Genomic DNA, 20,131 nt, shown 5'->3' with positions numbered 1-20,131 from the left:
GGGGGCTTGTTTGAGATTTTATTTTTTCTTAACGGTATTAGTGTGACATCCCGACCTTTTTATAAGAATGTTAGAAGACTCTTAAATTGGTATACTATTGATACACGCCCGAATTTTTTTTTATATATGACTTATATTATTACAAAGAAATTTTATAAATTGTAGTTCATCATTATTTTATCGATCAAATACCTTGAGCTCGTTGCTAAGGTATATGAGAAATATTTTCACAAGCAATTTTCATTTTACCTAGTTATTTATTTATGTACTTAATTATTTAGTTATTTAATTTCGATGGGCCTTAAGCATAATAATTCTATGTTTATGAGGTATTTATTTTTATGGGCTTCCATGTCCAGATCTTGAGATTATTAATGGCCCAAAAATTGCAAGATCAATAACGTGTATGTAGGAGTGAAAGTGCTGAAATATCTTTCCCTTCCTTGGCCACGGTACCAAATCTTTTACTTTATCCCCAAATCTAACTATTGATCCTACAAGCAAATCCTTTTCTTTACCAAGACATTCTCTACAGCTATGTTGTGACATTTAACCTACATGCAGCCAAGTTTCAGCCATTGTTTTCAGATTTATTCATCAATCATATTTAATCACTGAAACCTTCATTTTAACCTCACCACACAGACCACTACTGCCCCAGCTTTCAGGTAATGTTTTCTGCAGTCTCTTTCTTGTATTCTCATCTTCTTCACTTCTTTAACATAGACTCACATAGTACAACTCTTAAGACATACTTTTCCTTGACTTATTCACAATGAGAACTCACAGACCAATTCATCTTTAAACCAAAGAATGAGAGAAGAAAGATCGGTTTCAAACAAAAACAAACGACAACTTTCATATCTTTACATCTGATAATTCCTTTTGTTCTCCGGTGAGTGCGAGTGGCGAGGTGAGAGAGAGGGAGCTGGGGCCTGTCGAAGCCTCGCCCTGGCTGACGGAGCCGCGGCTACCAGCGCTGCATGTGGCAGCAGCCCGCCGGCCGCTAGCAGCTAGGGCGGACGAAGGAGGTGGTGGTGAGGACGGTGGCGCGGCGGTCCTTCGGGGTGCCGCTGCTCGACCGGCTGAGAGGAAGCAAGAAGAGAAGGCAGCAGTGCTGCTGTGGTCGCCGCGGCGGCGCTGTTGTCGCCGGCGTAGGCTGCCCACCGCGAGCAGGAGGAGAAGAGGGGGGGGGGGGAGTAGATTTACAGATTTAGGGATTTCAGATTTTGGGGCTTTGAGGGATGAAGAAGGAGTGGGAGAGGTATGGGTGTGAAGGAGAGATTAAAGAGGAGGTCCACAGGTAGCCCCCCCAAATTTTGATTTTTTTTTTATTTTTTTATTTTTTATTTTTTATAATATGTCTAAAAATGTTGTTATTATTATTATTATTATTATTATTATTATTATTATTATTATTATTATTATTATTATATTTGTATTTTAGTAAAAAATGTCTAAAATGTATTGAATGCCCCCAAAATTTTTTTTAGTAAATGTTGAACTATATTATCTATGAAAATGTTGTTGTTATTATTATTATTATTATTATTATTATTATTATTATATTTGTATTTTAGTAAAAAATGTCTAAAATGTATTGAATGCCCCCAAAAAAAAATTTAGTAAATGTTTTGAACTAAATTATCTATGAAAATGTTGTTATTATTATTATTATATTTGTATTTTAGTAAAAAATGTCTAAAATGTATTGAATGCCCCAAAAAAAAATTTAGTAAATGTTTTGAACTATATTATCTATGAAAATGTTGTTATTATTATTATTATTATTATATTTGTATTTTAGTAAAAAATGTCTAAAATGTATTGAATGCCCCCAAAAAAAAATTTAGTAAATGTTTTGAACTATATTATCTATGAAAATGTTGTTATTATTATTATTATATTTGTATTTTAGTAAAAAATGTCTAAAATGTATTGAATGCCCCAAAAAAAAATTCCCCCCGAACCCCGTAACAGTTTAGCCCCCCCAAAAAAAATCCTGTCTCCGCCACTGGAGGAGGAAATGGAGGCACAGCGGCGACGCCACTATCGACGTCGGCGAAGAAGGGGCGGCGGCGGCTGCAGATTCAGAGGGAGAAGAGAGAAATCGAAATAGAGAGAAGGGGGAGAGAGAGAGACGTTAGATAGGGTGAGAGAGCCGATAGGATGAGCGAGGAGAGAGAGACTTAATTGTTTTTTAATCTCACATTTTTTTTTCAATTTCTTTAGCGTTTTCATTTGTTTTATTTTGATATATTGGGATCCTTTTGTATTTGGGGCCTTTATAAATTTGATGGGCCGATTTTTCTTCAAAATCAATGGGCTCATTTTTATTATTTTTATTGGGCTCTGTTTATTCATTTTGCTTGGACTCATTTAAATTAAGCTGGCCTTTTATATTAAATTCTCTGGGCTCTATTATTTTATAAATGAGATTTAACTAGCCTATTAATTCCTCATGGATTAAATTTATATTTTAATTAAATTACTAAGTATCTTAAAAAAAATTAATTTCATTATCTATTTAATTTTCATTAAGTTATTAATTATTTTTGGAACTTTTATCCTCAATGAATACGTATTCCTTAATTCGGGCAAAGTGTATCAATAGTTAGCGATTCCCGTTTTACCTAAAAATTAGAATGATACCTCGAGACCTATTTAAGAATAGATTTCTTGTAGGTTCGAGTAATCAAGGGCAATAGAGCTTCAAGCAAAGCAACCACTCTATCTCCACTTCGAGGTGGAGTTTATTTTACATACAATGTATCTTGAGTTACATAAGCTCTGATATTTCATGAAAATTATCTGTTTATCCAATATAAATATTTTTATGTGCGTTCTGTAATTGCTTAAGGCTCGCTTAAGCATCGATCGAGATTCTCATTTGGCCTAACACGCTAAATGAGGATTGTGTACACAAGGTTAGTGGCTCGATGGGTTGATCGTCATCGTGCACTAACAGATTTAGAACGTTATAAGGATGTGTGCTTGCCTGGAGGTTATCCGAAGCACAGTTAAGGCTATTGATGCTGATTGGGTGTGTCCCGAGATCAATAATAGATTTTGGATCTGACTGGGCGTGTCCCGAGATCAGTGAATAGGGGAAAGAAAGTGAGTAACAATCGAACGTACATGGCGCGCCACTCAATGAGAAAAGTTTTATCATGCTTAGAAGTGGATTTCTTTTTTAAAACCTTCTGAGTTATGATTGTGATATTGGATAAACTGCCTTGATTATTTCATAAAATATTTTAGAAACTCATGCCCACTGAGTACATTAGTACTCAGCCCAAATTAATTTCAAATGTTTTCAGGTTGATCGGTGATGTAGACGGAGCTGAGCTGAGGCTAGGCACCACGATGTCTTTTGCTTCCGCTAATGACTAGCTTGTCACCTCGTCTTTTAAAATTCCTAAACTGAGAATTTCTATTATGTGGTACAATATTATCTCGTTGGGCTTAGACTCTTAACCCATATTTCTATTAATGAAGCTATCATTGAATATGATCAGAGTCACGAAACTAAACTTATGTGATCCTGAGTGTGATTATTGTCATTTAACTGACATCTTTTAATGCCTTTCATTTTATTTCATTTCATTTTATCTCTTTGGATTATGAATACCCAATTTGACGGGTAGATTGTCAAGTTTATTCCGCTCAATTGAGTCTTTTCAATATTTTCCTATTTCTTTTTGTCTTGGAGAAGTCGGGTCGTCACAATAAGTGTCAAGTTTTTCAAAGAATGGGTATTATTTAAATGTTTTAGTTTGTGTGGGTATTTTTTTTATTTTTTATTTTTATCTTTGAGAATGGGTATTCTCTACGATTAACTCAAATACGAACTAACTAAAATGTATAAATTCTATGTAGAAAACGTATGAATTCGTTGTTTAACTGTATGAATTGCGAAAATAATTTTTTTGCTACCTATGAGATTCGAATTCAGGACCATGAAAAGTGATAAATCAACCGTAGATCTTGATGATCTAAGGGGTGAAAATAATTTCTATTTTATATTCTAAGAGGTATTTTTATTTTAACCCACCCCTATATATATAGAGTAAAATTTTGAAGTAGCCAAAATGAAGCATAAAACACAATTTATGGCCACACATTGAAAAAACATAAAATTTGGCTATTTTTATTGATTTTGACGTTTTTACCCTTAATGAGGCAGACCGGGTAGGATCAGGCATGCGGGTCGAGTGCCGGGTCGGGTTAGGCCCTTATGACACTATTAGTGCCATAAGTGCCAAGATTTTACTTTGATTTTATTTTAGCACTTATGGCACTAATAGTGCCAAAAGTGCCAACGAAAATCCAAAATAAAACAAAGTAAAATGGTCATTTTGGCACTTATGGTACTAATAATGTCATAAGTGTCATACGTGCAATAGAAACAATAATAATAGAATCAAGAAATCATAAATGGATAATCTAAACCCTAAATGAATAATCTAAACCCTAAATGGAACATCTAAACCATACGGGGAAAGGTTTAAAATGGTCATTTTGGCACTTATCAACGGAAATCCAAAATAAAACCAAGTAATAAAATGATGCGTATTATGGCACTATTAATGCCATAAGTGCCATACGCGCAGCGGGCGCTTGCTTTTCCCCGCGAGCGCGCAACTCACCCATAAGCTTCCAGCGGCCGAGTACAAAGGGCAAATTAGGCATACCACCTAATTAATGGCCATATTTTGATGTTTTAAGATTGAGGGCCAAAAATTAATTTTTAATCTTCATTATGGTCATTTGACTACATTGTTTCATATATATATATATATAAAGAATGCTAAACCATATTAATTTTCAAGGATGGTCGTGCAAAAATAATTTCCAGTTTTTATTCCAATCGTGCCCCTTGAAATGTCAAAATCCCCCAATTAAAGATAGAGAAAGAGGAAACGGGGGCTGAATTTCGTGTTATACAACTTGCCACAAATGTAAAACTATTTATTAAGCTCAAAGTGACTATGAATCGTTTGACTGAAAGCAACTTGCAACATATTCGCAACTAACCATCCACATGAATTTGTGCTTTTCTCATGTAAGCTTATTTGGAAATGCTTTTTTCTTCTGACCTTGCTGTATCTATATATTGCTTATAGTAGTAGTTTTAGATAACGAAAAATTAAATTATAATATATATATATATATATATATATATATATATATATAGGAAAAAGGTGCATATTGGCCTCCGAAGTAGTAACCCCTATAGCGTATTACCCCTCTTACTCACTGTGTGTGCAACTAAACCCCTGAACTCCGAGAAAAGGGTGCAAATTCCCCCCTCTGACCTAACGCCGTTAAATGTCCGTTAACGTTTGGGTTTAATTGCACCCTCTACTTCAGGGGTGGATCTGCACTTTTTTTTTTTTTTTTTAATTTCAGCAACCCACCTCCGGCATCAACTTAACCGCCCTCCGTACTCATCGATTCTGACTTGCACCTTGTCAGCTCGCACGCGCCCAATCTCTTGGTCGTCGACTGCCCACCGCTTACATGCAGCAACGCCACCAGTTTCTTCACCGCCCCGCACAACAGCATCTCCTCCAACACCTTAACCTTTTAGGCTTATCTTATGATATTAATTGTGTATATATTTAGCTATATAATATACTCCCTCCGTCCCGCCCAAGATGCTACATATTCCTTTTCGGGCCGTCCCAACGAAGATGCTACATTTCTATATTTGGCAAAAATAAGAAATTTTAAACACTTAATTAACACTAATTATTACATTCTCTCTCCTACTTTATCACTTTATTACCTTCTCTTTCTTACTTTATCACTTTATTACAATCTATCTCCTACTTTATCACTTTATTATTACACACTTAAAACATTAATCTACAACTCCTTAAATCCCGTGCCGAAAAGCAAATGTAGCGTCTTGGCCGGGACGGAGGGAGTATATTTAAATTTATTTATTTATTTTTGAATAATTATTAAAACTCTAGATAATAATTATGATTCTATTTTTGGTTAATTTAATATTTGTAAATTTATTTTAAAACAGAAAATAGAATGGATTCGGATCAGGACTCGAGATCCTGTGAATCTAATGGATCTGGACATGAATATCGTTTTTTTGGACCTAATGGATTTGGACCGCATCCTGACTTAATTAAAAAGTACGCATATGGATTTGGACCAAATAGGATTCGATCCAGGTCCAAATCTGGAGTTGGTGATGCTGCTGCATGTCAACGGTAAGCAGTCGACGATCAAGAGATTGAGCGCGTGCGAGCTGACAAAAGTGTAAGTTGGAGCCGATGAGTACGGTGGGCGGTTAAGTTGATGCCGGAGGTGGGTTGCTGAAATTATATATATAAAAAAAATAAAAAAATTAAGGTGCAGATCCACCCCTGAAGTAGAGGGTGCAATTAAACTCAAACATTAATGGACTCTTAACGGCGTTAGGTCAGAGGGTGGAATTTGCACCATTTTCTCGGAGTTCAGAGGTTTAGTTGCACACACAGTGAGTAAGAGGGGTTATACGCTATAGGGGCTATTACTTCGGGGGCCAATCTGCACCTTTTCCCATATATATATATATAGGCGCGTTTCAGTGAGACCTCCTATTTTTCGTGTAACATGAGTACAATGAATAAGACATATAATACTAATGAACAAGATGTATATACAGATGAAAAAAAAAAATTAAAAATTCGTAATGAATAAGATATATATATACTGATGAACAGGGCCATATATACTGATGAACAATGCAGTATATACTGATGAATAACAAAATTTAAAATATTATGCTCCCTCCAGGATTCGAACCCTGCGAAAAAAAATCACCCTCCAGATACAATATCAGTCGACAGCCATAGGATTGATAAAATAAACGCACCAAATCGTGCCCTAGATCTCACTAAAATTAGAGGGTCTCATTGGAGCGGCCCTTTATATATATATATATATATATATATATATATATATATATATATATATATAGGGGCGCGCTCCAGTGAGACCCTCCATTTTTCGTATAACATGAGTACAATGAATAAGACATATAATACTAATGAACAAAACGCATATCTAATGAACAAGATGTATATACTGATGAAAAATAAAATTTAAAAAATTCGTAATGAATAAGACATATATACTGATGAACAGGGCCGTATATACTGATGAACAACGCAGTATATACTGATGAATAACAAAATTTAAAATATTCTGCTCCCTCCAGGATTCGAACCATGCGAAAAAAAATCACCCTCCAGATACAATATCAACCATTAGATTGATAAAATAAACGCATCAGATCGTGCCCTAGATCTCACTAAAATTAGGGGGTCTCATTGGAGCGGCCCCCTATATATATATATATATATATATATATATTTACTCAATTAGAATAATATTCTATTATAAAGAATAATTAAGCAGCAACCCAAGGAAAATTATAAAACGCCTTCTTACATCATAAGTACCCAATATATTTTGAAGCAAGTGTGTTGTATTAGATGTTTCTTTTTTGTTAATGAAAATAAACAACCTTATAATCAAAATAGTGCATGAGGTCGAATTAACTGATCGAACATCTATATATCTATATATCTATATATAATATAAAAATATAATATAAAAGAGGAGTTCAACGACTACTTTTTCCTGCCATAATTTAAATCTACAATTATTTTTAAAATTTCAATTATTAACTACATTTCATCTTTTTTTTACAACATATTCGTGAAGAGCAGTTTTTGTTTTTTCAAACTAAACTTCTTCTTTTTTTCTTTTTTTCTTTTTATGTTTTTTACTTTTTTTCCTCGTGATCTTTAATTTGATATATAATAGGTATAAAATATATTTAAGATAATACAGATATTGAAATTTAAAGTTTCAAACTACATTGTTTTCTCTCTCATCTCTCTACTTATTTTTCTTAAATGATCTTATTTCATTTTTGATTGATTCTATTTTATTTTCGTTATATACTTTATTTATTTTTTTTCATTTAGATTTTATTTTATTTTCTTTACTTTTCTTTTGTTTTTCGATTTTATCTTATTCTTTTTTGTGCATAACATGTTTAAGTAAGATTTCATAGATATAATTATATCTTTTTTTTGCTATGATTTCATAGATTTTTTTAGAACTTTTAAAATTAAAAAATAGAATAAATAAGCTATGTTAATTTAAATTTTTTAAAACAATATTTTTTAAATTTAAATATACTCATGTATTTATTTTTATTTTTGTGTATTTAAAGATAAATAAGTAGGTATCATGTTTTGTGTTTTACATATTTTTTAATTATAATAATTTAGAATGTAACAAAGGTGAAGGGAAATATATTGGTTCGTTATATACCTCTTTTTTAAAATAAATTTTTTGTATTAATTTTAATATAACTTTGTAGATGAATAATTAATTATATATATTAAAAATATAATTTCAAATATGTTTTTTCATTTATGTTTGTATATGGAATGATTATTTATTTATTGTGACGTGTAATAATAATAATAATAATAATAATAATAATAATAATAATAATAATAATAATAATAATAATAATAATAATAATAATAATAATAATAACTACTGCTAATTTTATCAAATAATTTTCAATTCTTTAATAACTATAATTACCACTACGCTTTATATAAAATTGAAAATTTAGGTTTTCAAATTTGAATTTTTATTGAGTAATTGATGTTTATTATTATTTTTTATTTATAAAATATATTTAGCAATTTTTTATGTTTTGATTATGTTGGATATATATATTTATTTAAACAGGGGGCCGCTCCAATGAGATCCCCTAATTTTAGTGAGATCTAGGGCACGATCTGATGCGTTTATTTTATCAATCCTATGACTGATATTGTATCTGGAGGGTGTTTTTTTTCGCAGGGTTCGAATCCTGGAGGGAGCAGAATATTTTAAATTTTGTTATTCATCAGTATATACTGCATTGTTCATCAGTATATACGGCCATGTTCATCTGTATATATATCTTATTCATTACGAATTTTTTAAATTTTATTTTTCATCAGTATATACATCTTGTTCATTAGATATACGTTTTGTTCATTAGTATTATATGTCTTATTCATTGTAATCATGTTACACGAAAAATAGAGGGTCTCACTGGAGCGCGCCCCTATTTAAACATGTCGTTTAGTTTGAATACTCACCGTGCATAGCACGGCTGGGCTTACTAGTATCTTTTTAGATGGGGCTTCAAAAGGGCACATTTGTAATTTGTTCATAGTCTTCTCAAACGAAAATATAAACTAAAACACGGGAATATTATTTGTTTAAAATGTGAAATGAATGCCAAAATATAGAATTTTGAAGATTATAGCAAAGTGTAATTGAAATAAATTAGCTTAATTCGCTTATTAGTGGAATATTATTTCTTATACAAGATTTAATGTTGTAGTGTGAAATTTATCTAAAAACACGTGAAATGACTGAAAGTAGGAGATGAAGTGCCACTTGTGCATTGAATGTCAAAATTAGTGCATCGAATTTGTCCAACTTCTTTACCCATTTCGGCGGGCAGGGCAAGTTGATCCTCCGCTAAATTTAAATTTTAAATCACGTTGAACTTGAGGCACTTTCGTCATTTCCCCTTTTTTGTTTTGAATTAAGTGTCATATTCAATTTGGAATGATAACAAAACTGAAATATTAGCATTGTATTGATATAAATAACATTGGCGGATGTTATTATTTAATTATGTCAAAACTAGATAAATTTATCCAAATGAAAACTGAACAGGAAAAAAGAAAGAAAAAAAAAAGAAGAAGAACTTATTAGGGTACATTCGGGTAAGTAAAGAATGTAAAATGTTAAAATTTTACTGCTAACTTAAAAAGGAAAAAAATAATAATAATGGGTAATGGCTTAGACCATCTTTATCAGCAACCATCCAACCACCCAACCATCCAACCATCTTTAATATTTAATTATTTTCTCTCTCTTCCACATCACTAATATTCATCCAACCCAACCACCTCTATTTTTATTCATTTATCAATGACCACCCTAACCATCCAACCACTCAACCACAACATAATTTTATAATTATTTTATTATTATTTTTAATCGTAATAATTTTAATAATATTAAATATAAATTAAAATATTATAAAAAAATTAAAAAAATAACAAAATAACAAAATTTTAAATTACGACAAACTAAAAATATAAATTACAACAATCCAAACTCGAAATAGAAAAAAAATAATACATACTACGCATTGTTCTGTTATTTGAGAGAGTACATGGATAATAATTCAAAAGTCACATGGGTGGTGCCACCGAAAGTAAAAGCTTTTGGTAATGTCGTGACAAAATGAAATTACATTGAAATTGCACAAAATGAAATTACATTGAAATGAAATTACATTGAAATTACACAAAATGAAATTACATTGAAATTACACAAAATGAAATTACATTGAAATTAACATTGAAATTGCAGAAAGTTGAAGAAAGAATTATTGTCTCCATCCATTGAAAAATAGAGAAACAAATAATAGAAGTTATATGTGGAGAGGATAAATGAGAGAATTTGAAGGTGTATTGAAATATACCAAGAGTGGTCTCTATTTATAGAGAATGAAAAAATATAAATTTTGGTATAATTTTTTTATTTTTTAAATATTTTATATAAAAGATATAATGATTTTTATCAATTATCTAAATAAAATCCACTCAACCAATAATATAATGACAAGTGTCATGAATCAATGCATTAAATTTGAAGAGAGAGAGAGACCAAGGGAGGTCCGATTTTTTCCATGGTCGACCACCTCTCCATTTTTACTTTGAATTGTTTTTTTTTTTTTTTCCCAAGAGGTCGACCAGGTCCCTCTTTTTTTGGCCGATAAACATGGTCTTAGGGTAAAGGTGCATATTAAAGTTAGCAGCAAATATCTACTTGACAAGAAACTTTTCTAATAATGTAATTGTTGATTATATTAACTGATGCAATGATTTCTTGCTTATAAGTTACTTATTCGGATCTAAGCACGTACGGTATTTGAAGTTATAACTTTTATTAATTTATGTGCGTGATGTGGTATATAGGGAGTGAAAATAATTTCCGACAAGAAGTTTGAAAAGTACAAATCAAGTCCATATCAAATCAAATTTGTTTGTGAAATTATGTTATTCTTATAGTCCGGGAGAATGCCTTAATGTTCGAACAGCATTTAAAAAAAAATGCAATACCATTTTTTTTTTATTTTTACAAAAAATGCATTACCTTATTTTAACTAAAAGTATATAATAATAAAAAATTATAATCATATAAATAAAAATATATAGATACAACAATTACTTTTTTATTATTACGTGCTTACACACATAAATTTTGTGTTAAGTTAAAATTCATGCAACAATATTATTTATATTGTTACACAAATTTTGATTACAAACAAAGTTTCGTATGAAAGAAAAAAAACGGAGAACCATTTTCAGCCATTCGATCATCAAGATCTACGATGGATGCATCATCTTGTTGGATGAATGCAGATCCTGGGTTCGAATCCTGAAGTGAGCAAATTTTTTTATTTTTTTTAGTGCATTAATTTTAACAGCGAATGCATTAATTTTTACAGTGAATGCATTAGATTTGATGGTTCTCACGTTCTCACAAATAATATAGTTCTCTCTAGAACCACACCCTATATATATATAAGCTGGGTAACATGATCAATAGTTGGAGGGATTATGTTACTCTTCGGACTGTTGGAGTGCGTCCGCGGATTAGGCCACCTCTTGATATGATTTTTATCTCCTGGTGGCCTTCGGCCATTTCTTGGATGAAAGTGAATACTGATGGCTCCGCGATTGGCGCGCCTGGGCGCATTACGACAGGAGGTGTGTTTCGGGATTGGCGAGAATGCGTGCGGGGGTGCTTTCATGTTAATGGTGGTAATGGTTTTGCCTTCGAAGCAAAGCTTTGGGGAGTTATCACTACTATTGAATTGGCGCATAAAAACGGATGGAGGAAACTTTGGCTGGAGGCAGATTCCTCTTATGTTGTCGCTCTTCTTCATACGCGCTCTCAACGGGTGCCTTGGCGTTTTGCTGCGATCTGGAATCACGTTCTTAATCTTCTCAATGACATGGATTTCATGGTCTCGCATATTTATAGAGAAGGCAATGCTGCTGCTGATATTTTGGCTAGTCCTCATACTCCGGAGGGTTGGTGGCCCCATAATTTGCAGCTTATCTCTATCGAGGTTGCTCGAAATATTTCTACTCATAGCTATGTTCGTCTAGGTTGATGTTTTCCTGCCAAGTATTTGGTTATTTTTGCATTTTTGGTTGGCTTGGGTTAAGGTCATTCTTTCAAACACTTGGTGGGTGTTTGGGCGGGTTGTCTCTTTAGACCGATTTCTGGAGCACCCCAATTTTATGCTTGTGGCAAGTTGGTGGGTACTTGATAGGGATGGTGACAGGGGCTTATGTTAGTTGGTAGCCGACAGTACTGTTGCAGCTAGCAGGGCCTGGTTTTGGAGTTGGGTGTCAGTTGTCCTTTGGGGGTTAATTTTCTGGGAGGTTCTTGGTTTATCCTTTTTACAACCATTGGGTGCGCTCACGGTTGGGGTTTGAGAAAGGTCTCGTTGGAAGCTCTGCGGCAGTTGAGAGTTCTATGCTCTACTCTACCGGCGTTGAGGTTTATTTTTGGACTCATCTGCAGAGGTCGTGCATTGCGATGAGCTCCGTCTGCTTGGCGGTGAATTCTTGGAGGGATTGGCTCGTTGCCTCTTATGTCAGCTTTGAACTGTGGAGGTTTGCTCCATGGTCTTTTTTGGTTCAGCATTTTCAGCAAACTATTGGTGGCGGCATGCATGTTGTTTTGTGTGGGATTAATTCTTGTTATTTGTCGTCGTGCGCTAGTCACGATTTTCTGATTTCTGGCTTTTTTCGCTATGTTGTTTAGGGTTGGAAAGGCCGGGGTTGTTTGGGGATGATGGTTAGGCCGGAGTTTTGGAAACAACCCTTTATGCTTTTCCACCATTTTTAGTTTATGCCTTTATGTTTTAGACGAGTACTCTTTTATCTTTTTACGGGTTTTCCCTTTGGATTTTCTATAAAAAGGTTTTAACGAGGCTCGACCCTTAGTCTGCTTTTTTATACTTTCAAATGTTCTTCTAGGTTTTTCGTTTCTTTAATATATATAAACATAATTTAATAATATATGTATATATATAATTTACAAATAAACCTTCAATTTTATTATAATTATCAAATTGCCATTCAATTCTGAAATCAAATTGAAATCTTGGTTTTACTTTCATTGGAAAAGATTGCATAAGAAAATATGAGAAAATTTTATATTTTTCTTATTTTTTTTATCATATGTTATTGATGGCCAAATTAAAACGACTGAGGTTGTATCTCAAAGCCTGGAACAGAGACACGTTTTGTAATGTTGATGCTATGATTATGGAAACCCAACAGAAGCTGCTAGACATTCAAACGCATATTTCCTCGGCTGGGTACACGGATGAGCTTTTTGATAGAGAGGTTCTGGTGCAGGCCAAGATCAATGTAGCTTTCTCACGGAAGAATAAGCTTTTACGGCAGAAAAGCCGTGTTACCTGGCTTCAGGATGGAGATCGCAATTCTGCCTTCTTTCATACCCTGCTTAAGTATAAGAAGAAGCTTCATTTTATTCCTCACTTGGAGATCCACGGCCATATGGTTTATGACTAGGATACCATTGACCAGCATATTGTTGATTATTTCACGACCTTTTTCACGGATAGCACGCACCCGCAGGCAGGCATCGTTGCGGTGGAGGCTGTTCTGGATAATGTGGTGTCTGATCAGCATAATGCACTATTGTCCAGAATCCCTGTTGAGGAGGAGATCACTGATGCTGTCTTCCAAATAGATTCTCATAGCTCGCCCAGCCCGAACGATTTCTTTGGATAGTTCTTTCATTCCTGTTGGTCCATCATTAAGCAGGATATTTGGAAAGCAGTGTGCATGTTCTTCAAGAAATTCTATCTCCCCGCGGGATGCAATTCCAACATCCTTATCCTTATTCCTAAGAAGGATGTTGTGACTATGGTGGCGAATCTGTAGCATATTGTGATGTCTAATTTCTTCTTCAAGATTATTCATGACTGTATTACGCTGGGCCCGGAGGGAGTCAACTGCATGCGAAGATCTGGTGGAGGTTTGAATATAGCTTACAAAATTGATATCAAAAAAGCTTTCGATACTCATAGATGTGACTTCTTACTGAATGTGTTGCGTGTCTGTGGTTACAGTGATCGCTTCATTCACTAGATTGATGGCATTCTCAGATCAGCTAGGTTATTGATTCTTTATAATGGCCAGCTCTCCGATTATTTTGCCTGCTCCCGGGGTGTTAGAGAAGGGGACCCTCTATCCCTTATTCTTTTTGGGATTGCAGAGGATGCGTTGAGTGCTCTTTTTTGGAATTGTGTGGTTTCTGGTCATCTTACTCCGATGAAGTTTAGGTGGGGGATAACTTTTCCCACTAATTTGTTGTATGCCAACGACATCTTGGTTTTCTGTAAGGCCACCAAGTCCAATGCTCTGACTCTCCATAACATTTTTTAGTACTGCGGTTTTCTCTCGGGGCAGATGGTTAGCACGGAGAAATCTTAGGTCTATTTCTCGGATCGAGTTCCTCGTCACATGAAAAGAAGGATTGATCGTTTACTCACATTTTCCAGGGGATCGCTTTCTTTTTCTTACTTGGGTGTTCCTATATTTCAGGGCAAAGCCAAGGCGACTCATCTTCGAGGGATTCATGACTGCATTCTTCATAAGTTCTCGAGATGGAAGGGGATGCATTTTTCTATGGCAGGTCGTGTCTGTCTGGTCAAGTCTGTGATCCAGAGCTTTCTTACGCATTCTATGATGGTCTACCGTTGGCCTAGATCTCTACTAAAAGAGCTGGACTTGAAATGCCGCAATTTTATTTGGACAGGGGATATCCGCAAGAAGCCTTCATGTTCTGTTAGCTAGGCTCGTCGCTGCGCGATTAAGGAGGAAGAATGTTTGGGGATTTGTTCTTTCACACTTATGAACAAGTGCTTCCTCATGAAGTTAGCCTGGAAGGTGATTGGTGATAGGGGCTTTGTCTTTGATCTCATGAGCGGGAGATATATCACGCAATGCCGCCAAGTTAAGCCTCAAGCGGCTCCCCCATCCGCCAGGAGATCGCGAATCTTGTTCAGGATTCTTATAGCTACATTGGGGATGGCGCCTCGACTAATTTTTGGATGGATGATTGGCTTGGCTATCGCCTTATTAACAAATGTGGTGTTCCTTATTTTATGAGGGATTCTCTCTGCCAGATCGTTGTTGATTATTTCTTTGATGAGATCTGGCAGTTTACTCAGGAGTTCGTCAACTTTTATCATCTGTTGGTCTGTGATATCTTGCTTCTCCTGATTGGATCGGGCCCTAGCACTCAGTTTTGGAAACCTTCACTCCAGGGGAATGTTATTGCGGCTCTGGCTTTTGCTAACAACTGCCATAGGTTCCCTAAGGTTTCCTAGGGTTCTTAAATCTAGGAGGCTTACATCCCGGTTCGCCGATTGTTGCCCTGCTGGCGGGTGCTCCACTGCCCTATGTCAACTTTTGACTGTTTGATTAGGCATCGTCTCATTATGCCTAAGTACTGTCCTTTCTGCCTTGCATCTGAAGAGAGTGCTGACGATATTTTATGGAACTGTCGCAAGGTACGGCCGATTTGGCAAGAGATGTTGTGCTGGTTTTATTTTACTTAAGCTATTAGTAGTCCGGATGTTCATAGTTTTTTTGTTGCTGCCTGGAATCACAAGTTCAGTCCTCAGGTTGATGGATGGTTATCGGATTTGGGCTATCTAGATGCAGCTAAACAAGTGCATTTTTTATAGTAAGAATTTTGTACTAAGCATACTCTTCACATTGTTAAAGTTTCTTTTCAGAAGATGGATGGCAATTTCCGCAAACTAGGTCATATGCATAATATCTGGTCGGATTACACCATTCTTAGAAATATTGGCATCTCTCATAGAGTGGCTCCCCCGCCGAAGTTTACCCTGGTTCATTGGTGGCCCCTCACGGCTCCTTAGATTAAGGTGAACACCGATGGCTCAGCTTTTGGCTCGTCGGGGCTCATGTCTGCAAGTGGCGTCTTTAGGGATCATTGGAGTTGGGTCTGGGGCTGTTTTCACTATAAAAGCAGTATGGGATATGTGTTTGAAGCCGAGTTGTTGGCTGTTATTGTGGCTATCCAAATTACATTTACTAGAGGTTGGACTCATCTTTGGATTGAGTCTGACTCGACTTATGTGGTTCATCTACTGCTGACTCGATCAGAGGTGGTTCCTTGGAGATTTGTGGAATTGTGGAAGGGGGTGCTTCGTCTCCTTCAAAATTTCCACCTTCTAGTTACTCATATTTTTCGGAAGGGCGGATATCATAGCGCATCACTCCCGTACTGAAGGTTGGTGGCCCCATGAGCTTGACATTACTGCGAAGGCGGCTCGGCTTGACAGGGCTTCTCATAGCCATCTCCGTATGGTGACATGATTACTCAATGCATTCTGTCATCTTCGGCGTTTTGCTTGCCGCAGAGTTCTTTGTTTTTTTTTATGTGTTGTGGTAGTTGGTACTTTTGGTGTTGATGGTCAGGGTGTCCTTTGGAGTCTTTTTAAGTTTACTGGTGCGCTAGTAGCTGAGCTCCAAAGGGTTGGACTCCATTAGAAGCTCCGCATTTGGCTGAGATTTGCCTTCTCGGTCACTTGGCGTCGAGATATTATTGTTGTTACTTTTCGTTTAGCTGCTATCTTGAGTTTGCTTCGGCACGGGGGTTATGGCGTGGCCTTCCCTTTAGCTGTCTCGCGTGTTCGTTTCTATTGGTCTCCTCACCTTTGGATGCGTCAGCTTCTTGTGCATGAGAAGGGCGCTGGACTTGCTTGGGGCCGATGGTTAGGTCGGAGTTCAGGAAACATGTCCTCCCTTCTCATGTTGGTTGATCTTTGTTGGTTTGTTCTATTTTCTTTACTCCCTTTGTTTTTGTAGACGGGTACTCTTTTTCTTCTTTAAGAGTTTTTCAATCTGGTTTTCCTAAAAGAGGTTTTAATGATACTCGACCCTTGGTATGCTTCTCTGTACTTTCAAGGGTTTCGTTTAGGTCTTTTTTTTTCTAATAAAATTGCAGTTTAATAAGGAATGAAAAGATGAGAAAATATTGGAAAATATTTACACACCACCACTCAAAGATAACAATTTAATAAGGAATGAAAATATGAGAAAATATTGGAAAATATTTACACACCACCACTCAAAGATAATATTATCCAACATTGGAGTAAAATGATGTCTGAAAAAATATTCAACCATGCCCATAGAAATTTTTTTATGATAGTAAACATGTGAAAATGGTGTAAAAATGGTGAGAATATATATTTTCTCTTATTTTTCAACAAAGTAAACGGACCCATGGTATAACTTTTATCCATCTAACTCATAATTTTCTATCTAATTTATTATAAATTTAATTATATAAATATTTTTGATAGAAATATTAATTCTTGAGATATTATATCTTATAAATTTTTGAAATATTTTATAAACTATTACGGTTTATAAGCTATCTGGAGTCAAGCTTAACGAAACATCCTATTTGTTTGTACGGTAACAATCTCTAAAACACATGAAATGACTCAATCAAAATCCTCTATTCTGCAATTCATACTTATTACAAAGTTGTCAAATATGAAATATTAATATATACTCCATTTGTTTCACTTTAATAGGCTCACTTCTTTCGGGCACAAAGATTAAGAAACTTACTTTTTAGGAGGAAAGTGGTATGGTCCATACCAATTAAGTACTCTCTCCATCCCATTATTCATGGCCTATGCCGTTTCGGCATAGAGATTAAGGAGAAAAAAATTAGGTGGAAAGGTGTTCTATTAGGAGATTAATTAATCCCCCTCCCCCTCAACAACTAATGGAAAAAAATAATTAAAGGTGGATCTCCTTCACAAAACCTCAACATATGCGAAACCAATATTGAAATAACCTATACAACAAAAATTAAAGGTGGATCTCCAATTTATTGATCCTCTTTTGTAAGTTAAAAAAAAAAAAAAAACCTATGCAACAAATCCTACGAATCTCTAGCAGAAAACCTCAACATATTGAAAAAAAAAAAAAAACTCAACACATATACAACAATGGGGACAAAGCCACAACCTTTCATTTTTAAATAAAGCACGGCGACAGATGGCGTTAGACGACGAACGGATCTGGCGCTGCTCCGCTACTAGGGTTTCACTTGGATGGGGTAAATGGCGGACGAATCTGGCACCACGACGCTACTAGGGTTTCAATCGGATGGGGTGGACTGGACGGCTGACGAATATCTGGCGCTGCGAGAGGGAGAGGGAGGGAAAGGAAGGGAGAGGAATACATGGTTGATGAATATCGGGCGAATATCTAGCGGATGGCAGCGAGAGAGAGATAAATAGGTCGAGGCGGCGCAGATGGCGGCAAGAGGGAGAGAAAGGGGGTCAAGGCGGCACAGGGTTTGAAGAGGCGAAGAAGGCGGCGACATAGGGAACGACGACTTATGGAAGTGGGAGTGGAGGGAGAGGAAAGAGAGAAGGAGGTAAAGTGGTGGTGAGAAATGAGGTAGGGAGCATGTGGAGGGGGAAAAATAAAATAAAAGAGAAATAAAGAGAGTTGATTAAGAATCTTAATTAAACCCTAATTATGGTGCAATAAGAAAACATGTCATGTTACTTTGGACGGTTCAAAAAGGAATAAAGGCCATAAATAATGGGACAAAGGGAGTATATTTTTTTATTCAAAATGAAAAATGAGCATAATCTAGTGAAACATTAAAAAAAAAAAAAACGAATCTATTAAAGTGAGACAAAGGGAATACTAGATAAGAAATATAGAATCTTAACCCGTACACAAATTAAATGAATAAGTCATTCCTCAAGTCTCAACAGTAGCAAACAAGGTTGATTTGGTAATTTAGCATGGAGCAACTAAGACTAATATAGCATCAACCATTTTGTTTTATGATCGGTCGCCGCATACTAAATAGGAAAAGAAAAAGAATAACAGACTGCAGACCCCAACCTTCAATCTAAGCATATATTATTATGGCACTTATCACATTATGATGAATTAGTCAAATTTTTATTTATGTATTAAGATAAAAATTCTGTATTTTTTTATATATTATATTAAAATTGAAAACATAAGGAATGTTGGAGGGTCTCAGTCCACTCGTATCCTGCAACAGAGTCTGGTTAGTAATTATCAAATAAGTTCATAAGTAATATATATATATATATATATTGATGATGTATAGATTCATCAACATCCTAGAGAACTAGTAAGTGAGTATAAGATTGAAACCTGAAGTGCCAAAACCGGATAATTTCTTGGATGTTCTTCAATAAAACTTTCTTTCAATATGTTGATCTCTTGGGAGTACAAGTATGAAGTGATAAAATTAGAATTCGGGTCCTTTTTCCTATTACAGATTCAATATTTATAGGGAATGAACGTAAAAGGGTATAAATGTTTTTTCTCCCTTCACACGTACTCAGCAGGCACGGCACACTTCCCGTGTCATTGTCATATTTGATTGTCCTTGCTTTGACGGCCTTGCAGCTTTTGCTTTTATCAGAAGGTAGTTGGGATTTCATCCTGCGCAAGCCTCTTGGCTGCGCGGATATCTTTGGTTGACTACGCCGACTTCTGCGCTGCGCGGATATCTTTGGTTGGCTGCGCTGACTTCTAGGCTGTGCGGATATCTTTGGTCGACTGTGCCGACTTCTTGGCTGCGCGGGTATCTTTAACTGGTTGCGCCAACCTCTTGGCTGCGCGGGTATCTTTGTTCTTTAACCTGCACTATTAGTCTTCCAGTTTGTGCAATAATCGTTCACTACAAGAATTGTGGTCATAGATGACGCAGTATAGACGACACGCAATGAAAAATGTCGTCTATATGTCAATAGACAACATGTTTCCTCTTGTATGTTGTCTATAAGCGAGAGTTTACACGACATACGACAAAACATGTTGTCTATTATATGAATAGACGACAACAAATGGACCGCGTTGTC

The 20,131-nt window shown here is 35.4% G+C and overlaps 1 long non-coding RNA gene across 1 annotated transcript; it reads left to right on the top strand.

The window, feature by feature from the left end:
* Positions 1 to 456: 456 nt before the first annotated feature.
* Positions 457 to 2,339, top strand: LOC131016456 (uncharacterized). The gene is made up of 2 exons (XR_009099009.1): positions 457 to 1,295; positions 2,024 to 2,339. It is a non-coding gene; the product is annotated as an uncharacterized LOC131016456 (long non-coding RNA).
* The last annotated feature ends 17,792 nt before the right edge of the window (positions 2,340 to 20,131 follow it).

Source organism: Salvia miltiorrhiza, chromosome 3, assembly GCF_028751815.1.
Source record: "Salvia miltiorrhiza cultivar Shanhuang (shh) chromosome 3, IMPLAD_Smil_shh, whole genome shotgun sequence".
Classification (NCBI taxonomy): Eukaryota; Viridiplantae; Streptophyta; class Magnoliopsida; order Lamiales; family Lamiaceae; genus Salvia; species Salvia miltiorrhiza.
The sequence above is the reverse complement of the archived record's forward strand: the minus strand, read 5'-3'. Positions and strand labels throughout refer to the sequence as shown.